The sequence below is a fragment of the Diceros bicornis genome, chromosome 22 (genome assembly GCF_020826845.1).
Source record: "Diceros bicornis minor isolate mBicDic1 chromosome 22, mDicBic1.mat.cur, whole genome shotgun sequence".
In the NCBI taxonomy this organism is placed as follows: Eukaryota; Metazoa; Chordata; class Mammalia; order Perissodactyla; family Rhinocerotidae; genus Diceros; species Diceros bicornis.
The window spans coordinates 16,026,701-16,044,719 of NC_080761.1; the positions used below are offsets into that span (position 1 = coordinate 16,026,701).

The window sequence follows — 18,019 nt, forward strand, 5'->3', positions numbered from 1 at the left end:
TCTCAAGCACATGTGGAACATTCTCAAGGATAGACCATATGTTGGGAAACAAGGCAAGCCTCTATACATTTAAGAAGATTGAAATCATAACAAGCATCTTTTCTGACCATAATACTATGAAACTGGAAAGCAAGTATAAGAAAAAAACTGGGAAAGTAACAAAGATCTGGAGACTAAACAACATACTACTGAACAACCAATAGATCATGGAAGAAATTAAAGGAGAAATCAAAAATCAAATCATCTGGAGACAAATGAAAATGAAAATACACCATACCAACTCATATGGGATGCAGCTAAAGCAGTCCTGAGAGAAAATACAAAGGATTATAAAAGAATACTATGGAAAACTCTATGCCAACAAATTGGACAACCTAGAGGAAGTGGATAAATCCTTAGACTCATACAACCTCCCAAAACTGAATCAAGAACTCATAGCAATACAGGCCTGTCTTAACCAACAAGAAAAATCCCAAATAACAAACCTTAAACTACACCTAACAGAATTAGAAAAAGAAGAACAAGCAATGCCCAAAGTCAGCAGAAGGAGGGAAATAAAAATTAAAACAGAAATTGAAACCACAAAAAAATAGTAGAAAGGACCAATGAAACTAAGAGCTGGTTCTTTGAGAAGATAAACAAAATTGACAAACCCTTAGCCAGAGTCACTACGAAAAAAAGAGAGAAGGCTCAAATGAAGTTAGAGATGAAAGAGGAGAAATTACAAAGGGCACCACAACCTCCCAAAACTGAATCAAGAAGAAATAGAGAATCTGAGCAGACCAATCACAAGTAAAGAGATTGAAACAGTAATCAAAAACCTCCCAATAAATAAAAGTCGTAGGAGCAGATGGGTTCTCTGGAGAATTTTAGCAAACATTCAAAGCTTTAATACCTATCCTTCTCAAACTATTCCAAAAAATAGAGGAAGATGGAACACTTCCTAACACATTCTATGAGGCCAACATCACCCTGATACCAAAGCCAGACAAGAACAACACAAAGAAGGAAAATTACAGGCCAATATCGCTGATGAACATAGATGCAAAAATCCTCAAAAAAATATGGGCAAACCGAATACAGCAATTAAAAAGATTGTACACCATGATCAAGTGGGATTTATACCAGGGACACAGGGATGGCTCAACATCCGCAAACCAATCAATGTGAATCACCACATTAACAGACTGAGGAATAAAAGCCATATGATCATCTCAATAGATGCAGAGAAGGCATTTGACAAGATCCAACATCCATTTATGATAAAAACTCTGAATAAAATGGGTGTAGAAGGAAAGTACCTCAAAATAATAAAGGTCATATATGACAGACCCACAGCCAACATCATACTCAACAGGGAAAAACTGAAAGCTATCCCTCTGAGAACAGCAACAAGACAAGAATGCCCACTCTCACCACTCTTATTCAACGTAGTACTGGAGGTTCTGGCCAGAGCAATCAGGCAAGAAAAAGGAATAAAAGGAATCCAAATAGGAACCAAGAAGTGAAACTCTTGCTGTTTGCAGATGACATGATTTTATGTATAGAAAACCCTAAAGAATCCATCAGAATAGTATTAGAAATAATCAACAACTACAGCAAAGTTGCAGGGTACAAAATCAACTTATAAAAATCAGTTGCATTTCTATACTCTAATAACGAACTAACAGAAAAAGAACTCAGAAAGACAATCCCATTTACAATTACAACAAAAAGAATAAAATATCTAGGAGTATATTTAACCAAGGAGGTGAAAGACCTATACAGTGAAAACTATAAGACATTATTGAAAGAAATCGATGATGACATAAAGAAATGGAAAGACACCCCATGCACATGGATCAGAAGAATAAACATAGTTAAAATGTCCATGTTACCTAACACAATCTACAGATTCAATGCAATCCCAATCAGAATCCCAATGACATTCTTCGTGGAAATAGAACAAAGAATACTAAAATTCATACGGGGCAACAAAAATAAAATTAGAAATGAAAGAGGAGAAATTACAATGGACACCACAGAAATACAAAGGATTATAAAACAATACTATGGAAAACTATATGCTAACAAATTGGACAATCTAGAAGAAGTGGATAAATCCTTAGATTTATAGCCAAAGCAATCCTGAGGAAAAAGAACAAAGCTGGAGGCATCACAATCCCTGACTTCAAAATATACTACAAAGCTATAATAATTAAAACAGCATGGTACTGGTACAGAAACAGACACACATATCAATGGAACAGAATTGAAAGCCCTGAAATAAAGCTACACATCTACAGGCAGCTAATCTTTGACAAAGGAGCTAAGAACATACACGGAAAAAGGAAAGTCTCTTCAATAAACGGTGCTGGGAAAACTGGACAGCCACATGCAAAAGAAGGAAAATAGACCGTCTTCTTTTGGCATACGCAAAAACTAACTCAAGACAGATCAAAGACTTGAAAGTAAGACCTGAAACTATAAAACTCCTGGAATAAAATATAGGCAATACACTCTTTGACATTGGTCATAGAGGGATCTTTTCGAATTCCATGTCTACATGGACAAGGGAAACAAAAGAAAAAATAAACAAGTGGGACTTCATCAGACTCAAGAGCTTCTGCAAGGCAAGTGAAACCAGAATCAAAATGAAAAGACAACCCACCAGCTGGGAGAAAGTATTTGCAAAGCATGTATCCGACAAGGGGTTCATCTCCATAATATATAAAGAACTCACACAACTGAACAGCAAAAAAACAAACAACCTGATCAAAAAATGGGCAAAGGATATGAAGACTTTTTTCCAAGGAAGATATACCGATGACCAATAGGCATGTGAAAAGATGTTCAACATCACTAATCATCAGGGAAATGCAATCAAACCTACACTAAGATATCACCTTACACCTGTTAGAATGAGTATAATCACCAAGACAAAAAATAACAAATGTGGAGAGGCTGTGGAGAAAAGGGAATACTCATTCACTGCTGGTGGGAATGCAAATTGGTGCAGCCTCTATGGAAAACAGTATGGTGATTCCTCAAAAAATTAAAAATAGAGGGCTGGCCCCGTGGCTTAGCGGTTCAGTGCGCGTGCTCCGCTGCTGGCGGCCCAGGTTCGGGATTTCGTATCCCGGGCGTGCACCGACGCACCTCTTCTCCAGCCATGCTGAGGCTGCATTCCACATACAGCAACTAGAAGGATGTGCAGCTATGACATACAACTATCTACTGGGGCTTTGCGGGGGATAAATAAATAAATAAATAAATAAATAAATAAATAAATAAATAAATAAAATTATTAAAAAAAAATAGAAATACCTTATGATCCAGCTATACCACTACTGGGTATCTATCCAAAGAACCTGAAATCAACAATCCAAAGATGCTTATGCACCCGTATGTTCATTGCAGCATTATTCACTATAGCCAAGACATAGAAGCAACCTAAGTGTCCCTCGACTGACAATTGGATAAAGAATATGTGGTATGTACATACAATGGAATGCTACTCAGCCATAAAAAAAGACAAAATCGTCCCATTTACAACAACATGGATGGACCTGGAGGGTATTATGTTAGGCGAAATAAGCCAGACGGAGAAAGACAAATACTGCGTGATTTCACTCATATGTGGAAGATAAACTAACACACAGACAGAGAGAACAGTTTGGTGGTTACTAGAGGGAAGGGGGTAGGGGGCTGGGCACAAGGGGTGAAGGGATGCGTTTATATGGTGACTGACAAGCAATAATGTACAACTAAAAGTTCACAATGCGATAAACTATTATGACATCAATTTAAAAAATGGTATAAGATGGTGTCCTTCTTTAGTGACAGCAACCTCACATTTGTAAGCAAAACCTCACGTTTGCACTTCACATGTACAGATTCTCATAGCAGCGTGGGGTTGGAATTTGTGTGGACCCGTCAGTCATGATTGAGTTTTAGACCAGTCTTTGTGACTTCTGTGAACACAGAAAGCATTCATTGGTCCTCAGTTCCTTTTTATTTTGCTGTATTTAGTAAATCAGATTTTTCTGTTTTATTCGTTGACACATTTAAGATTTAGTTTCTGCCCTTATCCCTCATAGCTGTGTCTGAAACAGCTTTTTTGGCACCATCCTTATTCAAATCAAAACCAGCACCAAAAACAAATTCAACCTAACAGACAGTGGAATCATTTCATGTTTTAAAAATATCTGGTCAGTTGCTCTTTTAACAGATACGAGACAATATGGCACCTTCAAAATCAAACAGATCACAAGATACCAGAGAGACAGAAACTCTTAACTGTGGGATTGCTGTAGAGGCTTGTCCCTTATGGCCAAAGTCAATCTGAGCTGAGAGTCCCTGGAGAACTCCATCAACAGGCTGGACTAAAGGATCCAATCAGCTCAAGTAATGAAATGTGAAATATTAGGAAATAAGAGCTTAGGAGGAGAAAAATGATGGTTCTTCTCAGAGGAAGTCTGAGTGGACCTGAATAGTACCCACCCCTTCTCACCAAATAAAGGTGGCATCCCTGACTTTGTAGAGTCTAGAAATCCATCTGCCGGGACTGGTAGACCAGGTTAAGCACAAATGTGTGTGATGCTTGAATCTGGCTCTGATAGAGCACGCATGCCAGTTAAGGGAGGCGTAGACTGAAGATAATTACACCTGGTGTCACGTGCTATGAAAGAAAAGAGAAAACAAAGGATGATATTGTGATAGAAAGGGATGGTAGGGAAAGGTAGAAAAAGGTGAAGAATAGCAAATAAGGAAAGGATGAGGCCAGCCCATCAGTGAGAGGATAGCTTTTTTGCTGAGGCTGCAGTTGTAAAAGTGGTTCAGCTTATACTTGGTTCTTGAGTTTACTGAGTTATTGTTTGATTGCTACATTAGCCAAGGTTCACCTTTTTCATCCAATAGTGCTTGCAAACATGGCCAAGCCTTAGGTAATAGAAGGCCAAATGAGAAGGAGAAAAGGCTGAATGATCCATATTTTTTTAAATTTCTACAACACATTTAGAAATTTGCCCGTATATGATTGAAATCTGGTTGGGCGTCACTTCAAAGATAAAATTGTTCATCCAGTCAGAAAGGATACAATAAAAACCTTATTTTTCTATCTTTGGTGGACAATCTAGTTTATCTGAAAAAAACGGTACACGACCAGGGAATGCTGGGAGGAGGAAAGAATTTGAATGAATTTTAAGGTAGGCTCTCAGGGGAGTCTGCTGGTTATTTACTATCCAAAACCTTTACAGCTGACTTGAAAGAATGTTGTGGAGGGCTTCCTGGAGAGAGCATGATACAGGAGTGATCGTATTAGGCTGAATTCTGATTCGTTGCTCTGAATTTAGGTGCCATTGGAGTTGACACCGAATAGCCTCATTTTCCATAGCAGATGTGTTCAATTTTATACATTTCATTGTGCTAAAACTCTCAATTACATGTGATACCTTACCTGGAATATGAAATAATTGTTATCAGTTTGTCTGAGAAATAATATTGGAAGGTTGCCCAGAGACCATCTGGTCTGTAGAGATGCTGTTTAGTGAGAGTGTTCAAGGATCACCAGGCAAAGGAAAATAATAATGGTAATGGAAGGTAGGAATAAAGGTATATTTTGTAGTTTTTTTAAAAAAAATTTTAAAGAAACTTATTTGGAAATTATATACTATTTTGGTATAAAATTTTCATCATCGTATGAAATGATGCTGTCCTTATTTGGCAAAATTTAAAGTTACCAATCTTCCAAAGATTTCCATATTAAAAAACAACCTGCATCTTTGAAATCCAGAAGTTTAAGAGCCTTTTTCATCCTAGTGGTGCTTGCAAACAACCCACTGATTCCATTTGCCACTAACTTCTTGGAAACAAATATTTAACACTGAAAGATCCTAGGAAGAGCAATCCCATTACCACCAATATTGTTAGTAATAGAACCATTTTTAAAATTAGATTATTATCACTAGAATAATACATAGTCTTTGAAAAAAATATATGAATCACACAGAAATATATAGGCAATGGTTGAAAGTCTCTCTACACAACCAACTTTCAGCAGCTGTTTTATGCTTGAACATTCAGTGCAATAACTCCTGATGCTGTGATGGCGGTTCCAAGTATTCTTAACATATACGATGTATTTATTGTGAAAATATTTCCTACTTTATTATCTTCAGTCTGCCTGTCGCTTTCCCTTCAGATCCTGTCGTTCACTTTGTCATCGCTCTCCTGTTATCATACGTTTTGACCAAATAATGCTTTATCTGATCTGCAGCCAAGCAAGCTTAGATTCAGGAAGGTTTCAGGTCTTTGTGGCTGCTGTCTCTGTTCACTTGTTGCAAATTGAGTGTTGAGAAATTTCTGAATTGTAAGAAGTATTATTAAAATTGAATTTCAGAAATGTGTTGCCAAGTCACTCAAAAGGGTAACACTGCTGTGACTGCTCTACGAAGTGCCTGCTAATCTTCTGTGTTGTATTTTCCTTATTGGTATATCAAATACTGAATATAGTACTGCTTGGCCACGGTTATTACAAATATTTTATCAATTGGTCATTTGCTTTCAAGTTTTCTTCATACTGTTTTGACATAGAGAGCTTTTTTCTTATTTTGAAATTATTATTTGGTCAAATATATGTGTACTTTATACATTTTCTTTATTTAGTCATACCGCATCTTCTGGGACCTCCTGGAGAATTTTATGAATGCTGACGAAAGCTATGTATGCTTTCCCCCTAAAATGAGCCCGAATATACATATGGCAGAGATTTGCTGTACCGTAGAGTAATCCATGGACCCCAGGTTAGAAAGTCCTTTCCTATCTCAAAATCTATTAATTACCAACTTACATTTTCATCTAACGTTTTCTCGTTTCATTTTTCAATGTTAATGTCTAACCAACTAGAATTTATTTTCGTTCAGTGTGAGGGTCTAAATCTAATTTTTAGGGGGGGGTCCCCTTTGCCCAATGTCGTTTAAGTGATCTATCTCCCCGCAAAATAATTTGTTTTGCATTCTTTAAGTTGTTGCGTTTATGAAGGTCTCTTTAGAGTTTTCTTGTACTATTATTCTGTCAATTCTTTTGGCATTATAGTATCGCTCCACTTTTCAAACATTTTCTGAAACATTCTTACCTGTTCATTTTTCCAAATAAAATTTAGAACCGTTTTGCCATGTTCCAAAAGCAATCATCGTGACAATTTATGACACTTGTGTGAATCGTGGCTTCTTTATATAACCATTGGTTTTCTCATTCAAGAAAATCCATCTCTGAATTATTCAGATCTTCCTTTTATTGTCATAATAAAGCTTTAGTCTTTAGTTCAAAACTTTTTGGTTTCAATTTATTTTTTGGAATAGTAAATATCTGTTATTTTGCTGTTACCATTGTACGTTTAACTGGTTATTGCGTATTTATAACAGAGCTGTGGTTTTTGTGTGTTTTTCTTATCTCTAGCCTCTTTTTGTTTTTTTTTACCTTTTGTTCCCCTTTTTGTTAATCATTGAGGCTATGCAGCATTTTTGGTTTTATAAAGGTTTTGTTGAGAACAGGATTTGGGTGTTTTGTCAGTATCTATTGAGATTAATATCTAGTTTCGCACTAGAATTGTTGATGTGATTTATTAGAATAATAGATCTCTTAATATTATTTTCTGCTTATATTCATGAATTAAATTTATTTCTTTAATATGCTGTTTAGTTTTTGAGTATTTTATTTATGCCTTTGTATTGATTTTCTTGAGTGAGATTTATAGTTTCTTTTACTGAATGTGAACGTGTGTGTGTTTGTTCTATATTATTGTTACAGCAGCTAGTTAACATTAAGTGTGTACTTATGGCAGAGAAACAGCACATTTTAAATTCTTCTTTATGGTTTATTTCATTTATTCCTCATGTATAAGATAGTCAGGTAGTAAATGAAGAGTCAGACTTCCTAACCCAGAGTGGTTTCACCTTGAAATTGGCCTCTGTCTTGTCTCTGCCAGTTTTGGTATCAAGTGACGTTAAATTCACAAAATACATTGTGAAAATTTGCAACTTTTCTTTTCTCTGGAGACACTTGGGATCACTGTCCTTGTAAGTTTGAAGGAAACCATCTCACCCTAAAGCCTTTTTGGGAGGTAATTCTTTGATAAATTTTTCAATTATAATTTTTTTTCATTTATATTCTCCAGAACCAGGTCCATTTATAAGATTTTCAAATTTATTGGCCAGTTGTTATATACAGTATTATATAAATAACTGTAATGTAATTGTATGCAATACAATTATTATATAGTTAAATATATATAGATATGTTTCCTAATACTATAAAAACCCCTGTATTGGTTTTTACAACTGCTTTAATATTTAAAATTTATTTTACTAGTATCTTCTCTTTATTTTCTTTATTAGATTTTGTTGTTTTTTTTTTTTTTCAAAAGGCCAGTTCTTGGATTTGTTGAGCAGTAATGCTGTTTTTCTTTTGTCCCTTTCTTATTTCATTAATATCCTTCCTGCTTTCCTTAGGATCACTCTTTTTTCTTTTATGAATCTTATTGGTTGAATCATGGTTCCTTTATTTTTCCTTTTACGTTAATACAATTTTTTGAAGATGCACATTTACCTCTAAACACACTTTTGGCTGACCGTCATGATTTTCTAATGATGTTTTGGCTTCCTCTTTGATAGAATGATGATTGATAATCATACTTTTAAGTGTTTTACAAACTTTGTCTCAATTGAGATATATTATTAACTTTTTTTTCATTGCATTTTGGTGAGAGAATAAGGTCAGATAATCACCCACCCTAGTGGTTTGTGAGGTATTGTTTTTCCTTAGGGCAATTGTTGTGATTTCCTTTTTGCCCAATATGTCTTCACCTTTTCTTTCAAAACTCTTTAGTTGATCCATGCATTCTTAAGAAAAAAATTACTGGGCTGGCCTGGTGGTGTAGTGGTTAAGTTCACGGTGCTCCACTTTGGCAGCCGAGGTTTACAGATTCAGACCCTGGGCCATGCTGTGGCAGCGTCCCACATACAAAATAGAGGAGGATTGGCACGGATGTTAGCTCAGGGCCAATGTTCCTCAGCAAAAAGAGGAAAAATTGGCAACAGACGTTAGTTCAGGGCCAATCTTCCTCACCAAAAAACAAAAAAACTCTGTAGGGCATATATTTTAATATTATTAAATTATATCTGTTATGTAAACAAATCCTCTATTCTTTTTCCTGAAATAAGCTGGATTAAATTATCTGAACACTAGTGTGGTTACATCAGTTACTTCTTTTTTCTTAAAGTCCTTGATCCATATGTTTTGATGTACAAATTTCATGCTGTGAGATATCTATTACAGATAGCATCTCATCTTTCAGCTAAACTGTACATCTTTGTCCTTTTAGTGTTTTTTGTCTAAAATGTTTTATTGTATGCAACTGATTTTGCCATCCATACATTTTTGTGTGTTTTGCGGGAAACTCTCTAACTATTCTTTAATTTTTAGTTTTTATTTCATGTTTTTAGGTAAAAAGCTCATTTTTAAATAATTTTAAAATGTTTGCTTTTTTTTTTTTTTTTTTTTTTTTTTTTTTTTTTTTTTATTTATTTTATTTTTTTCCCCCAAAGCCCCAGTAGATAGCTGTATGTCATAGCTGCACATCCCCCTAGTTGCTGTACGTGGGACTCAGCCTCAGGATGGACGGAGAAGTGGTGCCTCGATGCGCACCCGGGATCCGAACCCGGGCCACCAGCATCGCAGCGCGCGCACTTAACCACCAAGCCACAGGGCCGGCCCTAAAATGTTTGCTTTTTTAAATAAACAAAGCTGATATTTAAAAATAAATGTATCTTATAATGAGGAAATTGCCCCCTTTGACTCCTTGCCATAGAGAGCTGGCTTACATTTACTTTACTGCTTCCCTCTATACTCATTTCTCCATTTTTTTTTTTTTTTTGGCAGAAGATTCACCCTAAGCTAACATCTGTTGCCAGTCTTCCTCCTTTTTTCTTCTTCGCCTCTCACCCCGCCAAAGCCCCAGTACATCGTTGTGTATAGTTGTAAGTTGTTCTGGTGTTTCTATGTGAGCCACCACCACAGCATGGCTACTGACAGACAAGTTGTGTGATTCCACGCCCAGGAACTGAACCCAGGCCGCTGAAGTGGAGTGAACTGAACATCAATCACTAGGCCATCAGGGCTGGCTCTCATTTCTCCATGTTTTGTGTGTGTGTGTGTGTGTGTGTGTGTGTGTGTGTGTGAGAGGAAGATTAGCCCTGAGCTAACATCTGTTGCCAATTCTCTTCTTTTTGCTGAGGAAGATTGACCCTGAGCTAACATCCATGCCCATCTTCGTCTACTTTATATGGGACGCCGCCACAGCATGGCTTGACAAGAGGTACATCATTCTGCACCCGGAATCTGAACCTGCAAACCTCAGGCCGCCAAAGCAGAGTATGTGAACTTAACCACGGCTCCACCGGACCAGCCCCTCATTTCTCCATCTTTAATACCATACTCAGGATTTATGCAACAGACTATTTTAGTTAATTTGTGTCTTATGGTTATTTTTCTTTTTCTTTCTTTTCAGAAGAATTGTGTTAAAACAATTAAGTCTTAACTGTGTTTATTTTAGAGCTGTCAGTAGGTCTTTTGTAACAACTATGCATTCTATGGTTTTTAATTTTGACTTATTTACTCGTCAGCTGAAATAGATCTTTGAATTATTTGTTTTATTCTGGTTTTCAGAGTGCGTGTTTGTGGAGAGGTAGGTTAGTGCTCATTCTCAGTCCTGCCAATGCGTGTCTTCTGCGTTTACTCATGGAGGACAGGAGCTTAGTATAAAATTCTTGGATTCATTTTTTTTCAACAGCTTTAACTGTTCTTTCATTGTCTGCTGAAATTAGCTTTGCAGACAAAGTCTTCAGACAGAAATCCTGTTTTGTTTTGTTTTTTTAAATCCTGAATACCAGACTTTAGGATATTTTTTCTTTGTAATGAAAAAATATATATTTAAGGATGAGTTTAGGAGATGCAACTCTGAATATTTCCTGAAACATATTGAGTCCTTCCAGCCTACCTTGGACATTTTTAGTCAAATGTAATTTTGATTCCTGGCAAAATCTACCATGAGACTTCCAAGCTTGGGCCCTGGAGTCTGAGAGATGTAGCTTCAAACCCCCTTCTAGTTCTCACTGTTCTGTGACTTTGGGAAAGATATTTAACCTTTCTCAGCTTCAGTGTCCGCGTCTATAAAGGGGGTAATAATGTGGTCTCCCTCGTGGGGTTGGGTCATGTGCACTGAGTGCAGTAATGTGTGTGAAGCACAGTAGAGCACCTGGTGAGTAGATGGAGAAGACCCAGTAAGCGTTAGTCCTCAGAGGAAGGCAAAGCTGGTATCCTCAAGTGGGTTTCTGTTTTCTATCCTCCAAATTGAGCATCTTGTCCTTCCTCATCATCTCTTCATTATTTTCCTAAAAAATATGCAGGAAGTTCTCACATGCATATTCAGCATCATTAGCTCAGTTTTCCACGAGATTAGTTCCACAATATTCATATCAGTTGACTCCCTCTAGTGCCGAATTCTTTTGGCTAATTCCACTGTATGTTCCTTGTTGTCTGCCTTTCTCTCAGCTTCTATGTTGACATCTCAGCTTGCTTGCTTGCTGGATTCCTTTTTTCTGCACTGTCTTTCCTGTGACTCCATATTATTGTTGTTCTTATTCTCTGCTCTCTTCTCTTTGTCTTTCTCTTTCCTCTTTTTCTCTTGTACTTTCCTCTTATGTTTCTTTTACCTTTTTTTTTCTTTTTCCTTCCTCTCTTTCTTCCTTTGTTCCATTCTTTGCTTTTCTTTTTTTTTTAATTATTCATCCTCAGTGAGAAACTCTGGCTTCAGAAAGGGGGTGATGCTGACCCTGCTCACATCCCAGCACAGACCTGCTCTAATTTTCCATTGAAGGGTGGGATGATGGGCAAACCCCTCATCAACTCTGAGATCCAGGCAGAGATCCTTCCAAAGTGAGTATGCTGGGTGAGGACAGGATCATTTTTAACAGTTCTGTAGAAACTGGGGGCTGCTGGCCAGTCCCTACGAGCACTGCTGACTTGACTTCCCGTCATGGCCCTTCCTCCAGTCCAAGACGTGGTGCTGGAGTGGATCAGAGCCAGGGCTCTGGGGTCAGACTCCCTGCGGCCAGTTTCAGTTCTTGCTAATCATGTGACCCCGAGCAACATCATTCAACTTTCTGTGCTTTGATGTCCTTATTTTGGTAATAAAAGTAATAATAGTGCTTGTCTCCCAGGATCATCATGAGAAATAAATGGAATAATGAATATGGAGTACTTTTCACAGTGTCCCTGGCACACAGTGAGCAATCAATAAATGCTGTCTAACAATCTGTACCTTTGGAGATACATCTTTCAGGAATTATATTCAGTAGCAAGAAAGTGTGGCTGGTACAACAGGAAATCCACAAGTCAAGGTGTTGGTTCAGATGCTTAAGGCTACCAAGGCCAAAGATAGTATTCTCTTGGTCTTTTCTTAATGGCTGCTGCAGCTCCAGCCATCACATCCACATTGAGGTAAAAGGAGGAAGGAAAGAATGAAAGAGCATTAGGGAATGCCTGTATCAGGAAAACAAAGGCTTTCTCAGAAATGCCCAGTAGATTCTCTACTTATTAGTTAGAACTCTATCTCACATGCATCCATCACTATTGGGGAGTCTGGGAAGACACAATTTTGGCATCCCAACATATAGGGGAGGCTATGAAAAAGAAAGTTGGAATTTCCCTGCTATTTCCTACCATAGTTTCTGGGAGTTGAGAGTCTGAAAATAGGGACAGGAGAGAGATCAGAGTTAATACTTGGGCTGCCTTGAAAATAAAAAGGATAACTTGTCTAGTAGAGAATTATGCACCTACTTCTTTAGCCCATGAATATCTTGGATCTTTAATTCAAGAGATACATGGAGAAACAAAGCTTAGGATTTGGGGTTTTGTGGTTACTTTTCCCCCTCTCTGCTTTCTTTTAGATGACAAGCCAGCTTTGTTTTCTTAATGTAAAGTATGGGAAAGTTAAAAGTTATTTTTCTCATTCCAGTCACATCAGCCATAGAGTTTTTTGAAATGCCTCCAAAATTTTTGTAACAAATTTCTGTTAATCTTAGCTGATCTTTTCCTGTCTTTGTGCAGTGTATAAAGTTTTTTAAAAATATTTTTTGTTACTGTTGATATCTAGATTACGTTAGATTAGATTAGCAATACTGCTAGGAGTTAACGTAATAAACCAGGAGTTTCTTGGGCTGGCCCCGTGGCTTAGCGGTTAAGTGCGCGCACTCCGCTGCTGGCGGCCCGGGTTCGGATCCCGGGCGAGCACCGACGCACCGCTTCTCCGACCATGCTGAGGCCGCGTCCCACATACAGCAACTAGAATGGATGTGCAACTACGACATACAACTATCTACCGGGGCTTTGGGGGAAAAATAAATAAATAAAATCTTTAAACCAGGAGTTTCTGGATGTCAACATCATGGCAGAGTGAGTTGTTCCCTTTGTCTCTCGCCTCTAAGTTACAATCAGTCAGACATCCATTGACCAAAAGAGGATTTCCTACACAGCACAACAGGATGCATAGAGATCTAGACATCTATACAGCTGAAGGTGGGTGGACTGGACCACCGGGAGGTAGTGGACCTAGGGGAACAGCCCCCACCCGCCTCCCCTGGCAGCAGCAGTCCAGGGCATGCATCCCCACACTGGCCCACATGCCTATGAGAAAACAGGTGTGACTTGCTCCACTGGTCCAGACGGGGGCAGACGGGGCAGATCGGATGCTCCCTGCCTATTTCCCTGGGGACCTAGCCTGTGTGCCTGTGAGCAGTCCCGGCAGGGGCGGAGAGGGAAGATTGGATTGCTCCCTGCCTGTCTAGCAGCAGATCCAGCATGCGCCCCCTCCCACGGCAGTGGCCAGGTCCTTCCAACTGTGGGGATAGTATACAAAACTCGGATATTTCCAGCTAAGGTGGGGGGCTCTGACCTGAGTTTTAGAAACATACCGGCTAGCACTAGAGACCAGAGGCTGCACAGTGAGCAACAACAAAAACTTCTCCCTGCTTAGCCCTTGCTGCCCCTAGTGGCAGCAGGTGGAATCTGTGACCAGAGGCTTCAGGAACCATAGCAAAACTGGTGACCCAGCCCCCAGTGGTGACATCCCCGACACCAGCTCCACCAGCAGCAGGGGCTGCGGCACCATTCCTTGGATCCCCAGGCCTCCAGCAGTGACACCCATGAACCCAGCACACCTGGTAGCAGTGCAACCAGCACCCTCAGACAACCCAGAAGCAGCAGCACAGGTGGTGCATGGGGCAGCAGCATCCAAGCCTGCAGAGAGCCAGTGGGGAACATGAGACCCTGGAGACCACATAAGCAGTAGGAGTGCTCGCAGCCTGGTGACCCCAGTGGCAACACTTGAGACTAAAGTGAAGGCACCAGCAACCCTGGAGCAACCTTGTACCACAAGTGGCACAAGGAGAGCACTGATGACACCCCTGGCAGAGGCAGTGGAGGGAGGAAAGCGTAGGCTCTCAAATACAACAAGAAGCAGCTCAGAACCAAAATAAACAAGCCATACCCAAATAAGAAAGTGGTTACTACCACGAATATGCTGGCAGAGGACCAATTCATCAAACACCATGGAGAACTACAGTAACAGCAGAACAGAAAGAATGACAACTCTCCAGAAACCAGACTTGAAGTCACAGAAGTTTACCACCTGACTGACAGAGAATTCAAAATAGCTGTCATAAAGAAACTCAGAGTTACAAGAAAACTAAGAAAGACAGTTCAGTGGGCTCAGAAATAAAATTAATGAACAGAAGGAGTACTTCACCAAGGAGATTGAAACTCAGAAAAAAACAAAACAGAAATTCTGAAGATGAAGAACACAATAAATGAGAAGGAAAATAATGTAGAAAGCATTAAAAATAGAGCAGACTATATGGAGGAGAGAATTAGTGAGCTTGAGGGTAGAAATCTAGAAATGAGTCAGCTAGAGGAGGAGAGAAAACTAAGATTTTAAATAAATAAAAATTCTTTGAGAAATACCTGATTCAATTAGGAAAAGTAACATAAAGATCATAGGTATCCCAGAAGGGGAAGAGAAGTAGAAGGGAGCAAAGAGCTTATTCAAAGAAATACTAGCTGCGAACTTCCCACACTTGGGGAAGGAACTGGACATGCGCGTACGTGAAGCTAAGAGAACCCCTAATTAGCTCAATGCAAAGAGTTTCTCCAAGGCATATAATATTAAAACTGTCAAAAGTCAATGACAAAGAAGAAATATTAAGGGCAGCAAGACAGAAGAAAATAACTTACAAAGAAACACCCATCAGACTTTCAGCAGATTTCTCAGCAGAAACCCTACAGGCTAGGAGAGAGTGGAATGATGTATTCAAAATACTGAAAGATAAAAACTATCAGCCTAGAATACTCTATCCAGTGAAATTATCCTTCAGATACAACAGAGAAATAAAAACTTTCCTAATAAACAAAAGCTGAGGGAGTTCATCGTCACTAGACCTGGCTCATAAGAAACCCTTGAAAGGAGTCCTCCTATCTGAAACTAAAAAGCAAAGATTCAGAAAACCTTGTGCAAGGTGATAAATAGACAGAATCAGAAAATTGGAGCTCTATGTTAGAATAGGTTAGTAAACAATTATAACATAAAAGATAAAGGGAAAGAAAGCATAAAAAAAAACTATAACTAATACAATTAGCTCACAAACTCACAACACAAAAAAGAAATGGCAGATAGAAATACAAGGAAAAAGAAACAATGGAAATATAGAACAACAAGAAAACAAAAGATAAAATGGCAGTATTGAGCCCTCATATATCAATAATCCCCCTCAATATAAATGGATTGAATTCACCAATAAAAAGATACAAAGTGGCTGGATGGATTAAAAAACTAGACCCAATAATATGTTGCCTCCAGGAAATGTATCTCAGTTCTAAAGACAAACATAGGCTCAGAGTGAAGAGATGGAAGATGATACTCTAAGCAAGTGACAAGCAAAAGAAAGCAGTTGTAGCCATACCTATATCAGACAAAACAGAATTCAAGGTAAAATAGATAATAAGAGACAAAGATGGGCATTATGTAATGATAAAAGGGACATTCCACCAAGAAGACATAACACTTATAAATATATATGCACCTAACACAGGAGCACCAAAGTATATAAAGCAACTCTTAACAGAACTAAAGGGAGAAATTGACAGCAACACAATAATAGTAGGGGACTTTAACACCACACTCACATCAATGGATCATCTAGACAGAAAGTCAACAAGGACACAGTGGCTTTAAGTGAAACACTAGGCCAGATGGACTTAATAGGTATATATAGAATATTTCATCCAAAAACAGCAGAATACACATTCTTCTCAAGTGCACATGGAACATTCTCAAAGATAGACCATATGTTGGGAAACGAAGCAAGCCTCAATAGATTTAAGAAGATTGAAGTCATATCAAGCATCTTTTCCAGCCACAACAGTATGAAACTAGAAATCAACTACAAGAAAAAAGCAGGTAAAGTCACAAATATCTGGAGACTAAACAACATGCTACTGAACAACCATTGGATCAATGAACAAATTAAAGGAGAAATCAGAAAATACCTGGAGACAAATGAAACTGAAGACACAACATACTAATTCTTATGAGATGCAGCAAAAGTGGTACTAATAGGGGCCTACCTCAACAAACAAGAAAAATCTCAAATTAGTAATCTTAAACTACACCTAAAAGAACGAGAAAAGAAGAACAAACAAAGCTCAAAGTCAGTAGAAGGAGGGAAATAATAAAAATCAGAGCAGAAATAAATTAGAGACTAAGAAAACAGTAGAAAGGATCAATGAAACAAAGAGCTGGTTCTTTGAGAAGATAAACAAAATTGACAAACCCTTAGCCAGATTCACTATGAAAAAAAGAAGAATTCAAAAATGAAAGCAGAGAAATTACCATGGACACCACAGAAATACAAAGGATTGCAAGAGAATACTATGAAAAGCTATATGCCAACAAATTGGATAAGCTAGAAGAAATGGATAAATTCTTAGAATCATACAATCTCCCAAAACTGAATCAAGAAGAAATAGAGAATCTGAATAGGCCAATCACAAGTAAAGAGATCGAAACAGTAATCAGAAACCTCCCAAAAACAAAAGTCCAGGGCCAGATGGCTTCCCTGGTGAATTCTACCAGACATTCAAAGAAGACTTAATACCTGTCCTTCTCAAACTATTCCAAAATATTGAAGAGGATGAGGTGCTTCCTAACTCATTCTATGAGGCCAACATTACCCTGATAGCTAAACCAGACAAGGACAAAACAAAAAAGGAAAATTACAGGCGAATATTGCTGATGAATATAGATGCAAAAATCCTCAACAAAATATTAGTAAATTAAATACAATACATTAAAAGGGTCATACACCAGCATGCAGGGATGGTTCAACATCTGCAAATCAATCAATGTGATACACCACAGTAACAAAATGAGGAATAAAAATTACAGGATCATATCAATAGATGCAGAGAAAGCTTTTGACAAGATCCAACATCCATTTATGATAAAAACTCTGAATAAAATGGGTATAGAAGGAAAGTACCTCAACATAATAAAGGCCATATATGAAAAACCCACAGCCAACATCATACTCAACAGTGAAAAACTGAAAGCTATTCCTCTGAGAACAGGCACAAGACAGGGATGCCCACTCTCACCACTCTTATTCAGCATACTACTGAATGTTTTGCCAGAGCAATTAGGCAAGAAAAAGAAATAAAAGGAATCCAAATAGGAAAGGAAGAAGTAAAACTGTCACTATTTTTGGATGACATGATTCTATATGTAGAAAACCCTAAAGATTCCACCAAAAAACTATTAGAAATAATCAACAAATACAGTAAAGTCTCCGGGTACAAAATCAACATACAAAATCAGTTGCTTTTCTATACACTAACAAAGAACTAGTAGAAAGAGAAATCAAGAATACAA

General features: G+C 38.0%; 1 long non-coding RNA gene across 3 annotated transcripts in view; it reads left to right on the forward strand.

Moving 5' to 3' along the window:
• Window positions 1-18,019, forward strand: part of LOC131419972 (uncharacterized) — a 121,490-nt gene that overhangs the window by 40,171 nt on the left and 63,300 nt on the right. Inside the window, exon 1 of one of the 3 annotated variants that reach the window (XR_009223416.1) lies at window positions 6,650-6,782. The exons of the other annotated variants lie outside the window; for them this stretch is intronic. This is a non-coding gene — a long non-coding RNA (uncharacterized LOC131419972). Of the gene's footprint in view, window positions 1-6,649; window positions 6,783-18,019 lie in introns of those variants that run through there. 3 annotated transcript variants of the gene reach the window in all.